This window comes from Dendrobates tinctorius, unplaced genomic scaffold (assembly GCF_039654945.1).
Source record: "Dendrobates tinctorius isolate UK_male_01 unplaced genomic scaffold, ASM3965494v1 ptg000139l, whole genome shotgun sequence".
Lineage (NCBI taxonomy): Eukaryota > Metazoa > Chordata > Amphibia > Anura > Dendrobatidae > Dendrobates > Dendrobates tinctorius.
This window is the reverse complement of record NW_027361807.1, coordinates 12,509,256-12,530,345: the sequence shown is the minus strand read 5'-3', so window position 1 is coordinate 12,530,345 and position 21,090 is coordinate 12,509,256. Positions and strand designations below refer to the sequence as shown.

General features: G+C 47.6%; 1 protein-coding gene across 4 annotated transcripts in view; it reads left to right on the top strand.

Moving 5' to 3' along the window:
* Positions 1-285: 285 nt before the first annotated feature.
* The window catches only part of GAS2L3 (growth arrest specific 2 like 3), a 77,526-nt gene continuing 56,721 nt past the window's right edge, over positions 286-21,090 (top strand). Inside the window, exon 1 of one of the 4 annotated variants that reach the window (XM_073545032.1) lies at positions 286-307. The gene's annotated coding sequence lies outside the window, so the exon portion shown is untranslated. Of the gene's footprint in view, positions 308-348; positions 401-727; positions 892-21,090 lie in introns of those variants that run through there. The other 3 variants (XM_073545031.1, XM_073545033.1, XM_073545030.1) reach the window with 3 other exon arrangements.

The window sequence follows — 21,090 nt, the reverse complement described above, 5'->3', positions numbered from 1 at the left end:
GATCCAATTTTCCTAAACCACAAACTTGAGAAGAAAATAGAGGAAATAACAATCAGCTCCCAATCTGGAGCCTCAGCACCCCCATAGCCAAGGAACGGCGCTGCCACCCATCAGCAGGCGATCACTTGCGGATTGAGGGGTAGTCTGACCGCTGGGGTCTGCACCAGGTGGCTAAATGGCCTCCTAGCAATGGGGGCAGTGGAAATGCTCAGGCCCTGCACCATCACTGCGTGCGGCCCCGTGGGTGGCGGCCAGGATGAGCGCAGTCACCCCATCACCCGGAGCAGCAATGGCTGCAGATGGAGAGGTGAGAACGCATGCGCACCTCAGCTCCATCCCAGCCCGGCCTCTGGGCTCCCGGAGCCTTGTCCTTGGGATTGCCGGGAGTCCCCATGTTACGGTGAGCGCTTCGTCCCCCCCATTAACCCTTTCCGCGCCGCGCCAGACCGCCTCCTCCATGCAGACTCTACAGCCCCCACCATCATCCCCTGCTTGCACTGAGGGTGCGGGAGGTTCACCCCTGGTGTATTACGATGCTCCCCCAGCAGACCCACACAGCGTCGGTCTCTGCAGTGACACGTTGCCCCCTCAGCAGCACCTGTTCAGCCCCCAGCCTGTGCTCCTCTATGGAGCCGGCAGCTGCCGCCGTACTGCTCCCCCTCCTCCTCTTCACGGAGTTAGCAACACCCAAACCCTCATAGGATAGTTCGAAGCAGCGTAGTAATAAGCCGCCAATGACGATGACGAATAGGGAAAGGGGCGGGGCAGGCGGTTTGTCTGAACGCGGAGTGTGTAGGGTCCGGGAGCCGCTCAGTACGGGGGAGCGTCCCGGGCGCGGTGTGAGGTGCGGAGCTCTAGGAGTATCCGGCTGTACCGTATCATCACCGGCAGGTGAGTATCCGCGCGGCTCTGCCGCAGTGCATGTATCTCCGAGCCACGGCAGCCCCACAGAAGGACCGTGATTGAGGCCGTACTGCAGCAGCAGGGGGCGCTGTGCTGCTCATGGCCGCAGCTGTCAGGGCTGTATGCTGCCGGTATTCGCCTCTGTCACCCGGGGTCAGGCTGCTGCTCCAGAGACCGCTGCAGCTGGCACTCACATTAGGCCATACACCATCCCCATGGGGGAGAGCAGTGTTATCTGGCGGCCGTACACCATCCCCATGGGGGAGAGCAGTGTTATCTGGCGGCCGTACACCGTCCCCATGGGGGGAGAGCAGTGTTATCTGGCGGCCGTACACCGTCCCCATGGGGGGGGAGCAGTGTTATCTGGCGGCCGTACACCGTCCCCATGGGGGGAGAGCAGTGTTATATGGCGGCCGTACACCGTCCCCATGGGGGAGAGCAGTGTTATATGGCGGCCGTACACCGTCCCCATGGGGGGGGAGCAGTGTTATATGGCGGCCGTACACCGTCCCCATGGGGGGGGGGAGAGCAGTGTTATATGGCGGCCGTACACCGTCCCCATGGGGGAGAGCAGTGTTATACGGCGGCCGTACACCGTCCCCATGGGGGGGGAGCAGTGTTATCTGGCGGCCGTACACCGTCCCCATGGGGGGGGAGCAGTGTTATCTGGCGGCCGTACACCGTCCCCATGGGGGGAGAGCAGTGTTATATGGCGGCCGTACACCGTCCCCATGGGGGGGGAGCAGTGTTATATGGCGGCCGTACACCGTCCCCATGGGGGGGGGGAGAGCAGTGTTATATGGCGGCCGTACACCATCCCCATGGAGGGGGAGCAGTGTTATACGGCGGCCGTACACCGTCCCCATGGAGGGGGAGCAGTGTTATATGACGGCCGTACACCGTCCCCATGGGGGAGAGCAGTGTTATCTGGCGGCCGTACACCGTCCCCATGGAGGGGGAGCAGTGTTATATGACGGCCGTACACCGTCCCCATGGGGGAGAGCAGTGTTATACGGCGGCCGTACACCGTCCCCATGGGGGAGAGCAGTGTTATATGGCGGCCGTACACCATCCCCATGGGGAGGGAGCAGTGTTATACGGCGGCCGTACACCATCCCCATGGGGGGAGAGCAGTGTTATATGGCGGCCGTACACCATCCCCATGGGGGAGAGCAGTGTTATCTGGCGGCCGTACACCGTCCCCATGGGGGGGAGCAGTGTTATCTGGCGGCCGTACACCATCCCCATGGGGGGGGAGCAGTGTTATACGGCGGCCGTACACCATCCCCATGGGGGGGGAGCAGTGTTATACGGCGGCCGTACACCATCCCCATGGGGGGAGAGCAGTGTTATATGGCGGCCGTACACCATCCCCATGGGGGAGAGCAGTGTTATCTGGCGGCCGTACACCGTCCCCATGGGGGAGAGCAGTGTTATCTGGCGGCCGTACACCGTCCCCATGGGGGGGAGCAGTGTTATCTGGCGGCCGTACACCATCCCCATGGGGGGGGAGCAGTGTTATACGGCGGCCGTACACCATCCCCATGGGGGGAGAGCAGTGTTATATGGCGGCCGTACACCGTCCCCATGGGGGAGAGCAGTGTTATCTGGCGGCCGTACACCGTCCCCATGGGGGAGAGCAGTGTTATCTGGCGGCCGTACACCGTCCCCATGGGGGAGAGCAGTGTTATATGGCGGCCGCACACCATCCCCATGGGGGGGAGCAGTGTTATATGACGGCCGTACACCATCCCCATGGGGGGAGAGCAGTGTTATATGACGGCCGTACACCATCCCCATGGGGGGAGAGCAGTGTTATATGGCGGCCGTACACCGTCCCCATGGGGGGGGAGCAGTGTTGTATGACGGCCGTACACCGTCCCCATGGGGGGGGAGCAGTGTTGTATGACGGCCGTACACCGTCCCCATGGGGGGGGGGGAGAGCAGTGTTGTATGACGGCCGTACACCGTCCCCATGGGGGGGGGGGGAGAGCAGTGTTGTATGACGGCCGTACACCGTCCCCATGGGGGGGGGAGCAGTGTTATATGATGGCCGTACACCATCCCCATGGGGGAGAGCAGTGTTATCTGGCGGCCGTACACCATCCCCATGGGGGAGAGCAGTGTTATCTGGCGGCCGTACACCGTCCCCATGGGGGAGAGCAGTGTTATCTGGCGGCCGTACACCGTCCCCATGGGGGAGAGCAGTGTTATCTGGCGGCCGTACACCGTCCCCATGGGGGAGAGCAGTGTTATCTGGCGGCCGTACACCGTCCCCATGGGGGAGAGCAGTGTTATATGGCGGCCGTACACCATCCCCATGGGGGAGAGCAGTGTTATCTGGCGGCCGTACACCGTCCCCATGGGGGAGAGCAGTGTTATATGGCGGCCGTACACCATCCCCATGGGGGGGGGAGCAGTGTTATATGACGGCCGTACACCGTCCCCATGGGGGAGAGCAGTGTTATATGGTGGCCGTACACCATCCCCATGGGGGGGGAGCAGTGTTATACGGCGGCCGTACACCGTCCCCATGGGGGGGGAGCAGTGTTATATGGCGGCCGTACACCGTCCCCATGGGGGGGAGCAGTGTTGTATGACGGCCGTACACCGTCCCCATGGGGGGGGGGAGAGCAGTGTTGTATGACGGCCGTACACCGTCCCCATGGGGGGGGGGGAGAGCAGTGTTGTATGACGGCCGTACACCGTCCCCATGGGGGGGAGAGCAGTGTTGTATGACGGCCGTACACCGTCCCCATGGGGGGGAGCAGTGTTATATGGCGGCCGTACACCATCCCCATGGGGGAGAGCAGTGTTATATGGCGGCCGTACACCATCCCCATGGGGGAGAGCAGTGTTATATGGTGGCCGTACACCATGACCATGGGGGAGAGCAGTGTTATATGGCGGCCGTACACCATCCCCATGGGGGAGAGCAGTATTATATGGTGGCCGTACACCATGACCATGGGGGAGAGCAGTGTTATATGGCGGCCGTACACCGTCCCCATGGGGGGGGGAGCAGTGTTGTATGGCGGCCGTACACCGTCCCCATGGGGGGGGGGGGGAGCAGTGTTGTATGGCGGCCGTACACCGTCCCCATGGGGGAGGGGGGAGCAGTGTTGTATGGCGGCCGTACACCGTCCCCATGGGGGAGGGGGGAGCAGTGTTGTATGGCGGCCGTACACCGTCCCCATGGGGGAGGGGGGAGCAGTGTTGTATGGCGGCCGTACACCGTCCCCATGGGGGAGGGGGGAGCAGTGTTGTATGGCGGCCGTACACCGTCCCCATGGGGGAGGGGGGAGCAGTGTTGTATGGCGGCCGTACACCGTCCCCATGGGGGAGGGGGGAGCAGTGTTATATGGCGGCCATGTATTGAGGGATTATGTGTGCTGTAAGATGGGATTGGAGCTCCTTGCACTCGGATGACAACTAAGTGCAGTTTGATTTTCACAGACTGACAGTGGAGAGTTTTTTTTCTCCATCTTATCTTCCAAGAGAATTGGATCACGCTATGCTCACAAGCAGATCAGTGTCATTTGCATAATTGATCCGATATTTTCGGATGACAAAAAAATCCGCTCTTCCGCACTCAGCCTTATACTGAAGGGGTGTGACAGAAGGACACTTTTGCCGTCCCTCGGATGAACGTGGCCCTCAGTATTTTTGGGGTTCTGTGAATGATGGCCTGAACAAGAGTCCCGGTTATTAGGCCGGGGTCAGACAAGTGTCTGAAAAATCATCTGATTTTCATCCATAAAAAAAAAGTGTGAATCTCATCTGTCACTGTCATGCCTGGCTGTCCGTTTATTTACATGGTTTTTATATATCAACATTTAAAATATTTATGAGATCAAAAAGTTTCCTATGGTTTCAATGTAGCCATAATAATGTGATACTATGTGGATGATCTGCGTGGGATCCTTTCCCCTAACATCACCTGTATGGACACGGTCTATATGATAAAACTGTCATCCGAGCAGCCGTATTCAATGGCATTTGCCAGTGTGCTGTCCGATCTGAGCACGCCTGTATAATATACCGTACCCATCTCTAGGTAAGTCAGTATGGAGGTTCCTATGTAAGTGATGAGGAACTATGGTGTCTAACCCAGGAGCAGCCACTACACAATGTATGGAGCCACTCTCTTCTGAATTTATGCATTGTCTGAGTCATTAGGGACCTCGATGTCATCAAAACGTTAGTCCTGGGCACCACCTGTAAAATCCAGGCAGTGGCCGTCGTGTGATCGGTGTCATTGACATGTGTAATAGGATTAACCCTCCAAAGCTGTCTTTATGGTCATGCAGTCCCTTGAATGTTGATTAAAATGATACCTTGATATCTACAATCTGACGATTTATTCCAGAGAAAAACACATTTTTCTTATGTAAATGAGCTGTTGCGATCTGTTGTGGACTCATTTTCTTGTCTGCCTCTGGTTTCTGGTGAGGGAGCTGGTTGTGCTGACAGAGGAGTGGTGAGTTCTCTTTCCGGGCTCCCTCTGGTGGTGGCAGGAGGTAATGAAGCTGATCTAATTGGCAGAGACTTGCCACCTGATAAAGAGGAGGAGGAGTGGACATCTGGAGTCTCAGACTGGATTTAAGGCAGCCCATGCTGGTGATTTTTTTTCCTGGCTCCTGAGGTCTTAGTTTCCAGCTCAGTTCCTGCCATCTCAAGCTAAATTGTCTTTGCTAATGTTCACATTTGATTTTGTTGGTCTATTCAGTTTTTTTGTGTCGTCAGCCAGCCCCGGCTGGGGCAGTGCTGAATTTTCACTCTTATGTCACTGTATGTGCCAGTTTGCTTTTTGTCCCTTATTAGATTGGCCTCTTTTTGCTCTGTTCTCAGAATATGCCAGAGTGCTGATATACTGGGTGAAGTCTAGTGACTTCAGGGTATTTTTTGCTATCAGACGTGTTGGACACTTTTGCAGGGTTTTTTGGCGTGATTGCAGACAGTATCTTTCCTTTCCTTTCCTGTCTAGTTAGTATGGGCCCCATCATTTGCTCAGTCTATTTTCCTACCTGTGTTTGTGTTTTCATCTTGTTTCACCGTCAATACATGTGTGGGGGCTGTCTATTCCTTTGGGGTCTGCTCTGGGGCAGTTTAGATTTCTCCTTTTCTTGCTTTAGGCTTATTTAGTCCTCCGGCTGTAACAAGGCGTCTAGAATCATCATAGGTACGCTCCACGGCTACTGCTAGTTGTGTGGATAGGATCAGGGGTCTGCAATCCGCGTAGTTACCAACCTCTCTGGTTTTCTGTGACTTGATCTTGTTTTCCTCCTCGGTCACCCATCCATAACAGCGATCTATGGGCCGGTCATACATCTCCCTGAGAATCTGCCTCCAGAGCTTATTTTATATGAAACGGGGCATTATTAGAGTGAGACATGGAGAGCAGACTGTCAGTCATTACATGTCTCACACTGGTAACTCCCCCAATTAGTGGACGCATATTCACTTGTAGATCAGTGTCCGGCCCATAGATGTTAACAGCTCATTTACATATAAGAAAATGTGATTTTCTCTGTAATATCAGAACACAGATGTCGAGGTATAATTTTATTCAACTTTCTATGACGTGCATGAATGTATGGATGGCATAAAAGGTTCCCTTTAAAATCTGTATGACCGATGCTGCCAGGCATGTCGCCCTCTTTCCCATAGACCATGACATTAGTATGATGCATGTGCAAACACCTGTCTTATAAAACTCTCTTGCTGCGGTTGTGCGTTGAGGAAGAACGAGGGGCTCATTACTTCTGTTCTAGTGGTCAGTTTGGGGTCCCGGTGATCAGACCCTGTGGTTGGCTGACATGTTCGTTAGCTTAATGTGGCAGGACTCCTTTTAATAATGAGAAGGCTTTTGAATTATTTAGAACAAAGAGCCCCATCCTGAATGTACCCAACAGTCCTGCTGCATATAACCTGCGTGTGGCGCTCAAGCCTGTCCGATGTGTGTACCGCACAGGCGGAGTATTGTCACTGGGGTATTTGTACTGTGGATGCTGCAAGGAGAGGCGTTATTTTTACAGATTTAACTCAGTCCTTCTAATACTTAATGGGGTTGTAACTTGTCACATAGAAAATAATGCCCCATACTTGCCTTCTGCAGCAGTGGCTGAGTGACATTGTGTCATGTGAGCCCTGCAGCCAGTCAGTGGACACGAATGGGATGCAATGCTCACACTTCCTATGTGTAATGCAGTCTGTTATATATTTTTATGGATTCCTTGCGGATTTCCCGCTACCTTACCAGTCAGTTAACACAAATTAGAGATGTACCATAATTGCCTATTGTCTTGAAAATGGGGGCAGTGTTTCTGATCCTGTCCCAAACATCCTAAAGTTGTGGCTATTTTCAGCTTCTCATTGTGATGTTTCCTCCTAGAGGCGAAGACCTAATGAGGGCCATGGTGCAAAAGTAAAATCTTGAATGTGTCCTATTGGAATGTCTTTTGGCTACGGTGCTGCTTGTGACTCAGTTTATCACTGATTTTTACTTTTTACTGCACAACAAAATTATGTCCTAGCGCCCTGGCTAATACAGTCATGGCCGAAAGTGTTGGCACCCTTAAAGTTGTTCCAGAAAACGAAGTATTTCTCTCAGAAAATTATTATAATTACACATGTTTATTTCCATTGTGTTTTGGAACAACACAGAAAAAGGGGGGGAAGGAAAAGTGGACATAATTTCACAAAACCCCAAAAATGGGCTGGACAAAATTGTTGGCACCCTCCACTTAATATTTGGTTGCTCACAGTTTGGAATAAATATCTGCAATCAATCGCTTCCTATAACCATCAACAAGCTTCTTAAACCGTCAACTGAGATTTTGGAGTGCTCTTCTTTTGTAAACTGCTCCAGGTCTCCATATTTGAAGGGTGATTTCTCCCAACAGCAATTATAAGGTCTCTCCTCAGGTGTTCAATGGGATTTAGCTCTGGACTCATTGCTGGCACTTGAGAACTCTCCAGGGCTTTGTTTCCATCCATTTCTGGTGCTTCCTGAAGTTTGTTTGGGGTCATTGTCCAGCTGGAAGATCCATGACCTAGGATGCAAGCAGGGCTGTGGAGTCGGTATAAAATGGACCGACTCCTAACATACATATATAATAAACTGGTACAGTCGTTCAATGCAGTATGTGCTGTAATTTTTTTCATAAAAATTTGGAAGTTATGAAATGTTCTGTTCCTGGATCTCGGCTTTTAGTTGAGATGAATCTGTGCTGCACTTTATGTCCATGCTCAGTAGTGAGGCTGTGGAGTCAGGAGTCTTGAGTTGGAGTTTGAGGTTTGGCTTACTGCTTCAAAAGCCCTGGATGCAAACCCAGCTTTCTGACATTAGACAATACATTGCAATTGGTATTCTTAAGACTTCATGTTGACTTGCACAAAGCCAAGGCCCCCTTTGCCAAATGCAGCAAAACAACCTCAAAACATATTTGAACCTCCACTATATTTCACTGTAGGTATTGTGTTCTTTTCTTTGTAGTCTTCATTCCGTTTGCGGTAAAAAGTAGAATGATATGCTTTACCATCTGTCAGACAGAGCCGTCTCCTCTGTCCACAAGATGCTTTCACAGAAGAATTTTAGCAAACTCCTGTAGATTTTGGTCAAGTCCCATCTATCTTTTATTTTTTTTTTTCTGTATGTCAGCTGTGGGGTCCTGCTGGGTCTCCTGTCATAGTATTTCATTACATTCACATGTCAACAGTATTTGCGCTGACACTGATAGACCCTAAGCCTGCAGGACAGCTTGAATTTCTTTAGAACTTGTTTGGGGCTGCTTATCCACCATCCCATACTGTTGTGAGTTCATTTTCCCCTTCATTACTGAGGTCCGAGGAACTCCCTCTTCTGGTAAAGAAAGGTAGTGAGCCTGATTATCAAACACCTGAGGCTGATGATGATGACTGGCTGAGTGGAGTTACTGACTGGATATAAGGATGCCGACGCCCTTCTGCCCTGCGGGTGATTTCTCTGTGGGATCCTTGGAGACCAGTCTGAATTCCTGCTCCTCTAAAGCTAAGTTTGCTGCTCGGCCTTTTGCATTTGTGCTTTGACTTTGTTTTGCTTTGTTTTTCTGGATTTCTGCCATTCCCTGCTGGGATGTGCTGAATTCCTTTAGCTCTGTCTTCTGAAAATACCTGAGTGCTGATTTAGTTTTTGAAGCCTAGCTGCTTCAGGGCCTTTTTCATATCAGCTTGTTGGCTTATGTCTTTGATAGGGTTTTGGCAGATTGCAGACAGCAGCCTTCCTGTCCTTTCCTATCTAGGTAGTTTTGGGCCCCGTCTTTGCTCTGTCTCTTCCTGTCTGTGTTAGTATTTTCATCTTGCTTCACCGTCATTATATGTTGGCCGCTGCCTATTGCTTTGGGGTCTGCTCTGGGGCAGTTTAGATTTCCCCTTTCTTTCTTTAGGCCTAGTTAATTCTCCGGCTGTGATCGAGGGGTCTAGGGCATCGTAGTAACCCCCCACGGCTACTACTAGTTGTGTTGATAGGTTAAGGGGTCTGCAATCTGATAGTTGCCAACTTCTCTGGTTTTCTGGACTTAGCTTGTATTTCTGCTTTTGCCTCCTACGGTGACTCATTCATAACACGGTACTATCCTACATTGCAACCTTTCATCAGATTTTCTTTGCCGTCTACGGAGATTAGCTACAGTGCCATGGGTTGCAAACTACTTGATTATGTTGTGCACTGTGGACATAGTAACATCAAGATCTCTGGAGATGAACTTGTAATTGTAACCATGAGATTACTATTTTTCAACAACTTTGGTTCTCAAGTCCTCACTTTTCCTCTTCTTTTTTTGTTCTCTATGCTTAGTGTGGCACACATAGACACAATGAAAACTTTGCGTCAACTTCTCCCCTTTTTATCTGGTTTCAGGTGTGATTTTCGTATGGCCCACACCTGTTACTTGCCACAAGTGTGTCTGAACGAGCATAACCTGCTTGAAACAAAGTTGTATATGTTTACCCACAATTTTGGAAAGGTGATGGCAATTTTGTCAAGCCCATTTTTGGGGTTTTGTGTGAAATTGTTAAATTTACCTTTCAGTTTTTTGTTTTTTTTTGTTCCAATATACACTAAGGAAATACTTCATATGGGAATTTGTGAGTCCAGAAAATGCTTAAAAACTTCATGAAATCATCCTGAGCACCTTTTTCTTAAAATTGTGCCATTCCTTTTATTATGCTTTCACACTGTCCAATCACTACTATGTCAAATTATGTAGGCAAACCCCTTTAACAGGCAGAATGGTAACACTCCGGTTTCAATTTATTTGTAACTATTTAGGAGGAATGGAACATTAGTGGGGGAAAAATGTAAAAGAAAAATAAAAAGTCTTTTTATTTTTTTATTTCTCATGTTAATACATCCTTTTTATTGCTGATTGCCCTGTAACTGGGACTGGTATATTACCATAGCTTCCAGGGAAAGTTCAGTCTCGTCCTAGACCCCTGTAGCTAGCGCTGTTTCATTACATCCAATGATCAGAGGATCGCTGGGCTCGGAGGTGGAAGAGCACTAACCATACCGTATACCTTGCACTTGTACACCACTGTGCTTAGGGCGATTGAGAAAGGAGACAGTAATAAACCATTTTTTTGAGCCTTCTCTGTCTGACACCCAACGTCTAGCCCCCATAGCTGCAAGATTTTGTGCAAACTGCTTATTCTGCATTGACTTTTTAGAATGACATAGCAAAGGAAAGTGCTGACCTACCGGACATGTAAAGTGCAGGGGAAAGATTGTCTTTAATGTTTTGAGAAATAATTCATCATGTTTAGCCAATTAAACGGAAACTGTAAGTAGTATCCAACCCCCTTTAACCCCTTCACCCCCAAGGGTGGTTTGCACGTTCATGACCGGGCCAATTTTTACAATTCTGACCACTGTACCTTTATGAGGTCATAACTCTGGAACGCTTCCATGGATCACGGTGATTCTGACATTGTTTTCTCGTGACATATTGTACTTCATGTTAGTGGTAAAATTTCATTCAAATAACTTGCGTTTATTTGTGAGAAAAACGGAAATTTGGCGAAAACTTTGAAAATTTCGCAATTTTCCAACTTTGAATTTTTATGCCCTTAAATCACAGAGATACGGCACACAAAAAACTTGATAAGTAACATTTCCCACATGTTTACTTTACATCCGCACAATTTTGGAACCAAAATTTTTTTTTGTTAGGAAGTTATAAGGGTTAAAAGTTGACCAGCGATTTCTCATTTTTACAACACCATTTTATTTTTAGGACCACATCACATTTGAAGCCACTTTGAGGGGTCTATATGATAGAAAATACCCAAAAGTGACACCATTCTAAAAACTGAACCCTTAAGGTGCTCAAAACCACATTCAAGAAGTTTATTAACCCTTTAGGTGCGTCACAGGAATTTTTTTGAATATTTAAAAAAAAATGAACATCTAACTTTTTTTCATAAAAAAAAATAATTCAGGTTCAATTTTTTTTATTTTACCAAGGGTAACAGGAGAAATTGGACTGCAAAAGTTATTGTGCAATTTGTCCTGAGTACGCAGATGCCTGATATGTGGGGGGGAACGACTGTTTCGGCGCATGGCAGAGCTCAGAAGGGAAGGAGCGCCGTTTGACTTTTTCACTGCAAAATTGGCTGGAATTCAGATCGGACGCCATGTCACGTTTGCAGAGTCCCTGATGTACCTAAACAGTGGAAACCCCCTACAAGTGACCCCATTTTTGAAACTAGACCCCCCAAGGAACTTATCTAGATATGTGGTGAGAACTTTGAACCCACAAGGGCTTTACAAAAGTTTATAACGTACAGCGGTACAATTAAAAAATCATATTTTTTCCACAAAAATGATCTTTTCACCCCAATTTTTATTTTCCCAAGGGTAACAGGACCCTAAAAGTTATTGTGCAATTTGTCCTCAGTACGCTGATACCCCACATGTGGGGGTAAACCACTATTTGGGCGCATGGCAGAGCTCGGAAGGGAAGCAGCGCCATTTGACGTTTTGGGCTGGAATTGAGATCGGACACCATGTCGCGTTTGGAAAACCCCTGATGTACCAAAACAGTGGAAACCCCCCACAAATGACACCATTTTGGAAACTAGACCCCCTAAGGAACTTATCTAGATGTGTGGTGAGAACTTTGAACCCCCATGGGCTTCACAAAAGTTTATAACGCCCGGGCGTGAAAATAAAAAATTCGTATTTTTTCCACAAACATGATCTTTTAGTCACCATTTTTTTTATTTTCCCAAGGGTACCAGGAGAAATTGGACCCCAAAAGTTGTTGTCCAATTTGTCCTGAGTATGCTGATACCCCATATGTGGGAGAAAACTACTGTATGGGCACACGTCGGGGCTCGGAAGGGAAGTAGTGACGTTTTGGAATGCAGACTTTGATGGAATGGTCTGCGGGTGTCATGTTGCCTTTGGAGAGCCCCTAATGTACCTAAACAGTGGAAACCCCCCACAAATGACACCATTTTGGAAACGAGACCCCCCTAAGGAACTTATCTAGATGTGTGGTGAGCGCTTTGAACCCCCAAGGGCTTCACAGAAGTTTATAATGCCCGGGCATGAAAATAAAAAAATCGTATTTTTTCCAGAAACATGATCAATTAGTCCCCAATTTTTTCATTTTCCCAAGGGTAACAGGAGAAATTGGACCCCCAAAAGTTGTTTTCCAATTTGGCCTGAGTACGCTGACACCCCATATGTGGGAGAAAACTACTGTATGGACACACGTCGGGGCTCGGAAGGGAAGCAGTGACGTTTTGGAATGCAGACTTTGATGGAATGGTCTGCGGGTGTCATGTGCGTTTGGAGAGCCCCTGATGTACCTAAACTATTGAAACTCCCCACAAGTGACCCCATTTTGGACACTAGACCCCCCACGGAACTTATCTAGATGTGTGGTGAGCACTTTGAACCCCCAAGTGCTTCACAGAAGTTTATAACACTCGGACGTGAAAATAAAAAAATCATTTTTTTCCACAAAAATGATATTTTTGCCCCCAATTTTTTATTTTCCTAAGGGTAACAGGAGAAATTGGACCCCAAAAATTGTTTTGCAATTTGTCCTGAGTAGGCTGATACCCTACATGTGGGGGTAAAACACTGTTTGGGCGCATGGCAGAGCTTGGAAGGGAAGGAGCACCATTTGACTTTTTCAACTCAGAATTGGCTGGAATTGAGATCAGACGCCATGTTGCATTTGGAGAGCCCCTGATGTGCCCAAACAGTGGAAACCCCCAATTCTAACTCCAACCCGAACCCCAACATGCCCCTAACCCTAGCCCTAACCCTAGCCCTAACCCTAGCCCTAACCCTAACCCTAGCCCTAACCCTACCCCAACACACCCCTAGCCCTAGCCCTAACCCTAATGGAAAAATGGAAATAAATACATTTTTTTTATTTTATTATTTTTCCCTAACTAAGGGGGTGATAACGGGGGGTTTGATTTACTATTTATGGCGGTTTTTATTTTTGGCAGCTGTCGCACGCTAAAAGACGCTTTTTATTGTAAAAATAGTTTTTGCATCACCACATATTGAGAGCTATAATTTTTCCGTATTTTGACCCACCGGGTCATGTGAGGTCTTATTTTTTGCGGGACGAGTTGACGTTTTTATTGGTACCATTTTCGGGCACGTGACATTTTTTGATCGCTTTTTATTCCGATTTTTGGGACGCAGAATGTAGAAAAACCAGGGTTTCATGAATTTCTTTTGGGGGGGTGCGTTTACACCGTTCCGCGTGCGGTAAAATTGATAAAGCGGTTTTATTCTTCGGGTCAATACGGTTACAGCGATACCTCATTTAGGTCGTTTTTTATGTTTTGTCGGTTTTATGCAATGAAAACTATTTTATATAAAAAATAATAATTTTTGCATTGCTTTATTCTGCGAGCTATAACTTTTTTATTTTTTCGCTGATGATGCTGTGTGGCGGCTCGTTTTTTGCGGGACAAGATGATGTTTTCAGCGGTACCATGGATATTTATATGCGTCTTTTTGATCGCGCGTTATTACACTTTTTGTTTGGCAGTATGATAATAAATCATTCTTTTTTGCTTCGTTTTTTATTTTTATTTTTTAAGGGGTTCGCTAAAGGGGTTAACTAATGGGACAGTTTTATAGGGCGGGTCGTTACGGACGCGGCGATACCTAATATGTGTACTTTTGTTTTTTTTTTTTTTTGTTATTATTTCCAAAAAATGGATTTATTGGGGGAATATATATTTTTTTTTTTTCTAATTTATTTGGCGATTTTTTTTTTTTTTTTTTTAATTATTTTTACACTTTTTTTTATTTTTATTTTTTACTTTATTAAATAGTCCCAGGTGGGACATCACTGTCCTGTGACAGATCGCTAATCTGTCACATCACAGATCACTGTGACAGATCAGCGATCTGACACAGGCACTGCAGAAGGCTTCCTCATGCCTGCGCTTTGCAGGCACTGAGGAAGCCAGCTTCCTCAGGCCCCCGAAGGCCCCCGTCGCCATCTTGGATCCGGGGGCCTGTAGGGAAAGAGCCCCCCTCAGCAGCGCTGCACATTGCGCTGCCGTGGGGGGCTCAGGGAAGCACGGAGGGAGCCCCCTCCCTGCCGATGCTTCCCTTTAACTCCCGGTACACCGCAATCATGTTTGATTGCGGTGTGCAAGGGGGTAACGTGTCGGGGGCGGTCCGTGACCGCCCCTGACACATTGTGCCGGGTGTCAGCTGTGATAATCAGCTGACACCCGGCCGCGATCAGTGGCGCTCACCACGTGGGCGCCGCTGATCGCGCCGACGTACTATCCCGTCCATGGGCATAGGGGCCCAGGTCCCATGGACGGGATATACCGTCGGATGTCAGGAAGGGGTTAACATGTCTATATGGCCATATAGGTCATGCAGAATTGAATAAAATGATACCCTGATATCTGTCTTCCACAGAAATCCACATTTTTCTTAATAAAAGTAAATAAGCTGTTGGCTATGGGCCGGTGTAGGCATTAGGTAGCGTTCACACAGGCAATGAGGTTTAATCCAAACAGGTGCAGTTTTATTTCTTTCATAAAATTCCTAGGGATTCAAAACTAAAACAGCCTCTTTTGGGCACAAAGGCATCACAGCAAATTAACAGTTCATTTAGCAGGCACATAATGTTACTGCGAGGGCACTCAAACAGATTAGTTATTTCTCCAGGCGCAAACGTCTTACACAGAAAAGGCACGATCCCACCAGTCTCTATCACCTTCAGCTCGAGCAGCTTCCTGCGCCAAACAGAAGTATTCAACTCTGGGCACAGTTCACACTGAACAGACTGTAGCTCCAACACACAGACTGCTCAGCTTTCCTATCTGAGCCATGCAATCTCCATTCAGAAAGTGGCATGTTTCTCTCGGCTATAGCTCATATTTTGGCTGATCTCTCACCAGCAGCACACTCTACTCTGCTTCACTCAGAAGACTGTCACACACCTAGTGAACACAGGCCTTGGTTTTTATAAAAAGCTAGGCAAATGCATCTAATTAAGACCTGCAGTTCTAGGATTTAACCATTTCCTACCTGGTTCTGATATATTGGACACAGATCTCCCTGAGATTCCACCTCCAGAGATTAAAGGGGTTGTCCCACGAACTAAAGTTTATTTTATTCACTAGATCTTGAAAAAATAAGTTCCACAATTACCAGTAGATGTGTTTAAAACATTTTTTCCTGTGCTGAGATAATCTTATAAATGTGCCCCCGCTGTGTACTGTGTAATGGCTGTGTCTGACGGTGCAGGAACATAGTCCGATCATACCACACCTCCTGGGCAGGGGAGAAGAAAGAGTATACAGACATGATAGCACAGGGTTACAGCTAATTATGTGAGGTAAAACCTTGTTTAAAAAAAGGCAGGGAAATGTTTTACCTCACAATCAGCTGTGATCTTAACAGCTCATTTACATGTAAGGAAAACGTGATTTCTCTTGAATGAGACATTGGATCACATATACCAAGGTTTTTCTGTGGTCTGTATGGCCAAATATAGATGGCTTAGGACGGTTGCTCTTACTGGCAGATTTCTATTAAAGGGAACGTGTCACGTCATTTGTAGTATCGAAATTGTCCCCAGTGCGTTGTTAGTGATGCAATGTGCGTCACTAACATTAAAACCGCTGCTGTAATCCTTAGCAAAAAGCACTTGATATAGTTAGGTCGCACCTGCTCTTTTAGTCATAGGGGGAGCTTCATTGCATGCAGTCAGGTTTGTCACCGGCCACACAATTTGAATTCTGTTCCCTGGTATGTGCTGACAGCACTTGTAATTCTGCCCTTGCGCAGTGTTCGTTGGGGAGCAACACTTGCGTCTTGGCAAGCTGCGCATGCGCTGTGACGAGCTGCTCCCTGCGTGTGCTCACTGAGGCTGTGAGTGGTTTCCAGCTTCACTGGCGCATGCGCACCCAGTCAGTGAAGCTGGCAACTACTCACAGCTTCAGTGCTCAGGGAGCAGCTTGTCACAGCACATGCACAGCTTGCCAATACTCAAGTGTTGCTCCCCAATGCACACTACGCAAGTGCGGGATTTCAAGTGACGTCGGCGCCAACCTGGGGACTTAATTCAAATTCTGTGGTTGGGGACAACCTTGACTGAACGCAATGAATCACCCTCCTAAGCACTGACTAAATGAGCAGATACAATCTATATAAAGTGCTTTTTTTCTAATTACAGCAGCAATTTTAATTAAAAAAAAAAAACGTGTTCGTGTTGCACATTGTATCACTAAGGCTAGTTTCACACTAGCGTTTTTAGCGCTGAGCTTCGTGCGCAATAGAATCACATACAAAAAAGCATTATGCGTTTGCTTTTTTATGCACATGCATTTTAACCAGTTTCTAGCCATGTTAACTTAAAACGCATGCGATTTTAAACGCAGGCATGCGCATGTCCGCGTTCCCATAGACTGTAATGTGATTTTTTTTTTTTTTTTTGCACATTCTGTGCGCATGTGCTTTTTTGAGACAGGTCAGACGGACCAAAAATGCAACAGGTTGCGTCCGGCGCGCCTAGGAGCACACTACAAAAAACGCATGCGCACGAAAACGCATACGAACGCGCGCATACGCTAGACCATGCGCCCCCATGTTAAAGATGGGGGCGCAGGACGCATGCGCACGATGCGCAGTGCTAAAAAACGCTAGTTTGAAACCATCCTATCAATGTACTGGGGATAGTGTACATGCTACAAAGGACCTGCAGGTTCCCTTTAAGGAGTGGGTGGTGGTCAGGTCTCTTGATCCTAGAAACATCTCCTGACAAAACTAACAATATATGGCTGGTATAATCAGTGGAGATACATCTTTAAAATGAGAAAATGTAGCTTATTTAGCTCCCTTAACTTTACTGAGGTTGTCCAGTACTCTTTATGATGACCCATATAAGATTGGAGGGGGTTCGGGTAGTCCGATTTCTCACAAATGAGTTGCTCTCGCCTCCAGTGGCTGCTGCCAGATGTGAATGCTGTACGGAGCCGGACACCACAGATCTGTACACTGATAAGTTTCCACTGCAGAACAGTTCTTATTGAAATGAATAGAAGCTGATCTGCAGCATCTACTAATCAGCGCTGTTCGATTCCACCAGACAACCAATGGAGGTGATAGCGGCTGGGTTGCCGGTTGTGTGGTCCCCACCAATCTTATGTGGGTCATCAGTAAAGTTCTGGACCACCCTTGGACATAGAAATACATATACCATGAGGTCACCGCTTGGCTGCTGAGCAGTATATCATTTCATACTTTATTACCATTCCGAAGCTTGGCTTTTCCACATAAATGACTGAGAATATCATTTCCCAATTGTGACAATGAGGGTTCTGTCTTAAATGTCATAGAACAGTTTTCTGGTGCAGAAATTCTTTGGCCTTCAGATGTAAATCCCTCCATTCATCTGTAGCCCATGTGGGCGGCAGCACTGGGGGTTTTATCTTATTGCTGGGGGGTCTGGCTTCCACATTCCTGCGCCAGCATCTGCCATGGTTTGGTCAGTTCTTACTCTCCATTGCCTAGTTTCTTACTGATTTTCTTCATGTGCATACAGCACAGAAAGCGACCCATACATCCTGCAGATGTTTATGGATCCTAGGAGGAAATGAACACATTGAAAACATGTATGCAGATAGTGCCCAGCACTATAAGGCAGCCCCTGCGTACATTCAGATGTCCATGTTGCAACTACGTGTTGTCTGTTTGTTTGTTTTTTTAACGTATATGAGACGATATGTAACTTATATATTTATTTATCCATCCGTTAAAAACACACGCTAACCAAACACTGACGCAAAATACTGACACTAATACCATTTTTTTCATGTATGTGAATACAGAATGTGAATGAGGCCTTAGGGCAGGGGTCTCAAACTAGTGGCCCACAGGCCAACTGCGGCCCTCGGGACAATAGTTTGCGGCCCTCACCTCGGCCGGGATCACACATGCGAGAAACACGGCCGAGTCTCGCATGTGAAATCCCAGTCACACGTAGTACCGCTCATTAAGGTCATGAATATGGACGCCACTCCACTCTCATAGGCGTGGCGCCCATATTCATGAGCTTAATGAGCGGTACCACGTGACATGTGACCGCGTGCTCATACAGGAAGATGATGTTGTCGCTGGACCATTGGAGCTGCAGCAGGAGGAGGTAAGTATGATGATGGCTAGACAGTCACAGCAGCCTGCGGTCAGCAGGCAAGGCGTATGAGTCACACTCACTACACATGCAGCAGGAGCAGCTGAGCAGGGACCGGACTGCGCCACAGACTCAGGTGTGCCAGGTTCAGAATGAGCGGTGGGGCGGTGCAGTATATTGCTCTCGGAGGCGGGATATCAGCCGGCCTTATTGCGAACTTGCGCCATTACCCCGGGCTCAGAAGCGGAGGCGGCCGCGGAAATTGCTGCTCAGCGGGACAGAAAAAAAAGCGGAAAAATCCGCATCGGCTAACACTGAAACAGTGACACCAAGTGGAATTATCTATTACACAGCCCCAAACATGTCTTTTAAAGCTTGCAGTGAAGAGGATGGTTGGTGATGAGCACAGACAATTTCAGGAATAGTGGGCAGTGCAATATTTCTTTGAGCATAGGGCTTCTATATCTGCTGTATTATCATTTTATTTATTTATTACTGATTGATTATTTTTTTCTTATGATTTTGTTAATTTATTTTTTAACACAAAATAAGATGGAAAAAATAAAGACATTTGATAACATTGGAATGCTTTTGTAAGAGCTTTTCTTGTGGAAAACCTGATGCGGCCCAGCCCCACCAAGATTCTACCTCCAGCAGCCCCCAGGTAAATTGAGTTTGAGACCCCTGCCTTAGGGTATTTGCTGCTTTTTTTATTTTGTCACAAAAACTGAAAGATTTCCAAGTACCAGCAAAGTGAGATTACATATGTCCTTGCAGATTTGAAGCAGTTTCAGATCTGCAGCATGACATATTTATTTAATTTTTTTTTTTTTTTTTACCGTTTTTCTCCTATTTTAATGAATGGAGGAAAAAACAAACACATTTTATGCTGCTTTTTTTTTTTTTTTTTTTTGCCAACGCTCCAGTATTTGCAGCAGAAATGTCTGCAGCAAATAGTTAATGTGTACACATGCCCTAAAGCAGGGATGGGGAACTTTTTTTTTTTTCTTCTGTCAGAGGGCAATTTGGATATTTAGGCTGTGTGCACACGATGCAGATATCCAGCGGATCCGCAGCGGATTTTACCGCACAGAAACATTGCATATCCGCATTGTGATGTACAGTACCATTAGATTAGATATTAGAAAAAACTTTTTGACAGAGTGATCAATGAGTGGAACAGGCTGCCACGAGAAGTGGTGAGTTCTCCTTCAATGGAAGTCTTCAAACAGAGGCTGGACAGACATCTGACTGGGATGATTTAGCGAATCTTGCTTTGAGCAGGGGGTTGGACCAGATGGCCCAGGAGGTCCCTTCCAACTCTATGATTCTATGATTAAAAGCAATGAAAAAAAAAAATCCGCAGCATGTTACTACTTTTGTGCAGTTTTCCACCTCCCCTGTCTCCAAATCCGCAGGGGTGAATCCGCAGTGGAAACCCGCAAGAAAAATGGAAGACAAAATGGAAGAAATCCGCAGGAAAAATGCAGGTCATTAGACCTGCGGATTTCTTCCATTCTGTGTGGAAAAATCCGCAGGGCAAAAAAGTCCGTCTGCACTCAGCCTTATAACATCAGTTGCAGTCCTGCCAAAATAAACTTGAAAATGAACCTGCTATATTTGGTGACACGATTAAGTCTCACCCTTAATGTGATGGCTGGAGCGGCGTCTCTTTGGAGCAGCTGTGAAGTTGGGTGGCAGTGATGATGCTGCTACTCGCAACTGATTTTTCCTCGTTTGCATCACTCAGTCTGGATTCCAGCGCAGTTGACTCTTAACCCCTTCCTGACATCCGACGTACTATCCCGTCCACGGTACCCGGGCCCGTATGACCGTGGACGGGATAGTACGTCTACCGCGATCAGCGGCGCCCACGTGGTGAGCGCCGCTGATCGCGGCCGGGTGTCAGCTGATTATCATAGCTGACACCTGGCACTATGTGTGAGGGGCGGTCGCGGACCGCCCCCGACACGTTAACCCCTTGCACACCGCGATCAAACATGATCGCGGTGTACCGGGAGTTAAAGGGAAGCATCGGCAGGGAGGGGGCTCCCTCCGTGCTTCCCTGAGCCCCCCACGGCAGCGCAATGTGCAGCGCTGCTGCGGGGGGCTCCTATCCTCCAGGCCCCCGAATCCAAGATGGCGACGGGGGCCTTCGGGGACCTGAGGAAGCTGGCTTCCACAGTGCCTGCCAAGCGCAGGCAAGATGAAGTCTGCTTCAATGCCTGTGACAGATTGCTGATCTGTCACAGTGATCTGTGATGTGACAGATCAGCGATCTGTCACAGGACAGTGATGTCCCACCTGGGACTATGTAATAAAGTAAAAAAAAAATTAAAAAAAAAATGTAAAAATAAATTTAAAAAAATCGCCAAATAAATTTCCCTCAATAAATCCATTTTTTGGAAATAATAAAAAAAAAAACAATAAAAGTACACATATTAGGTATCGCCGCGTCCGTAATGACCCACCCTATAAAACTGTCCCATTAGTTAACCCTTTTAGCGAA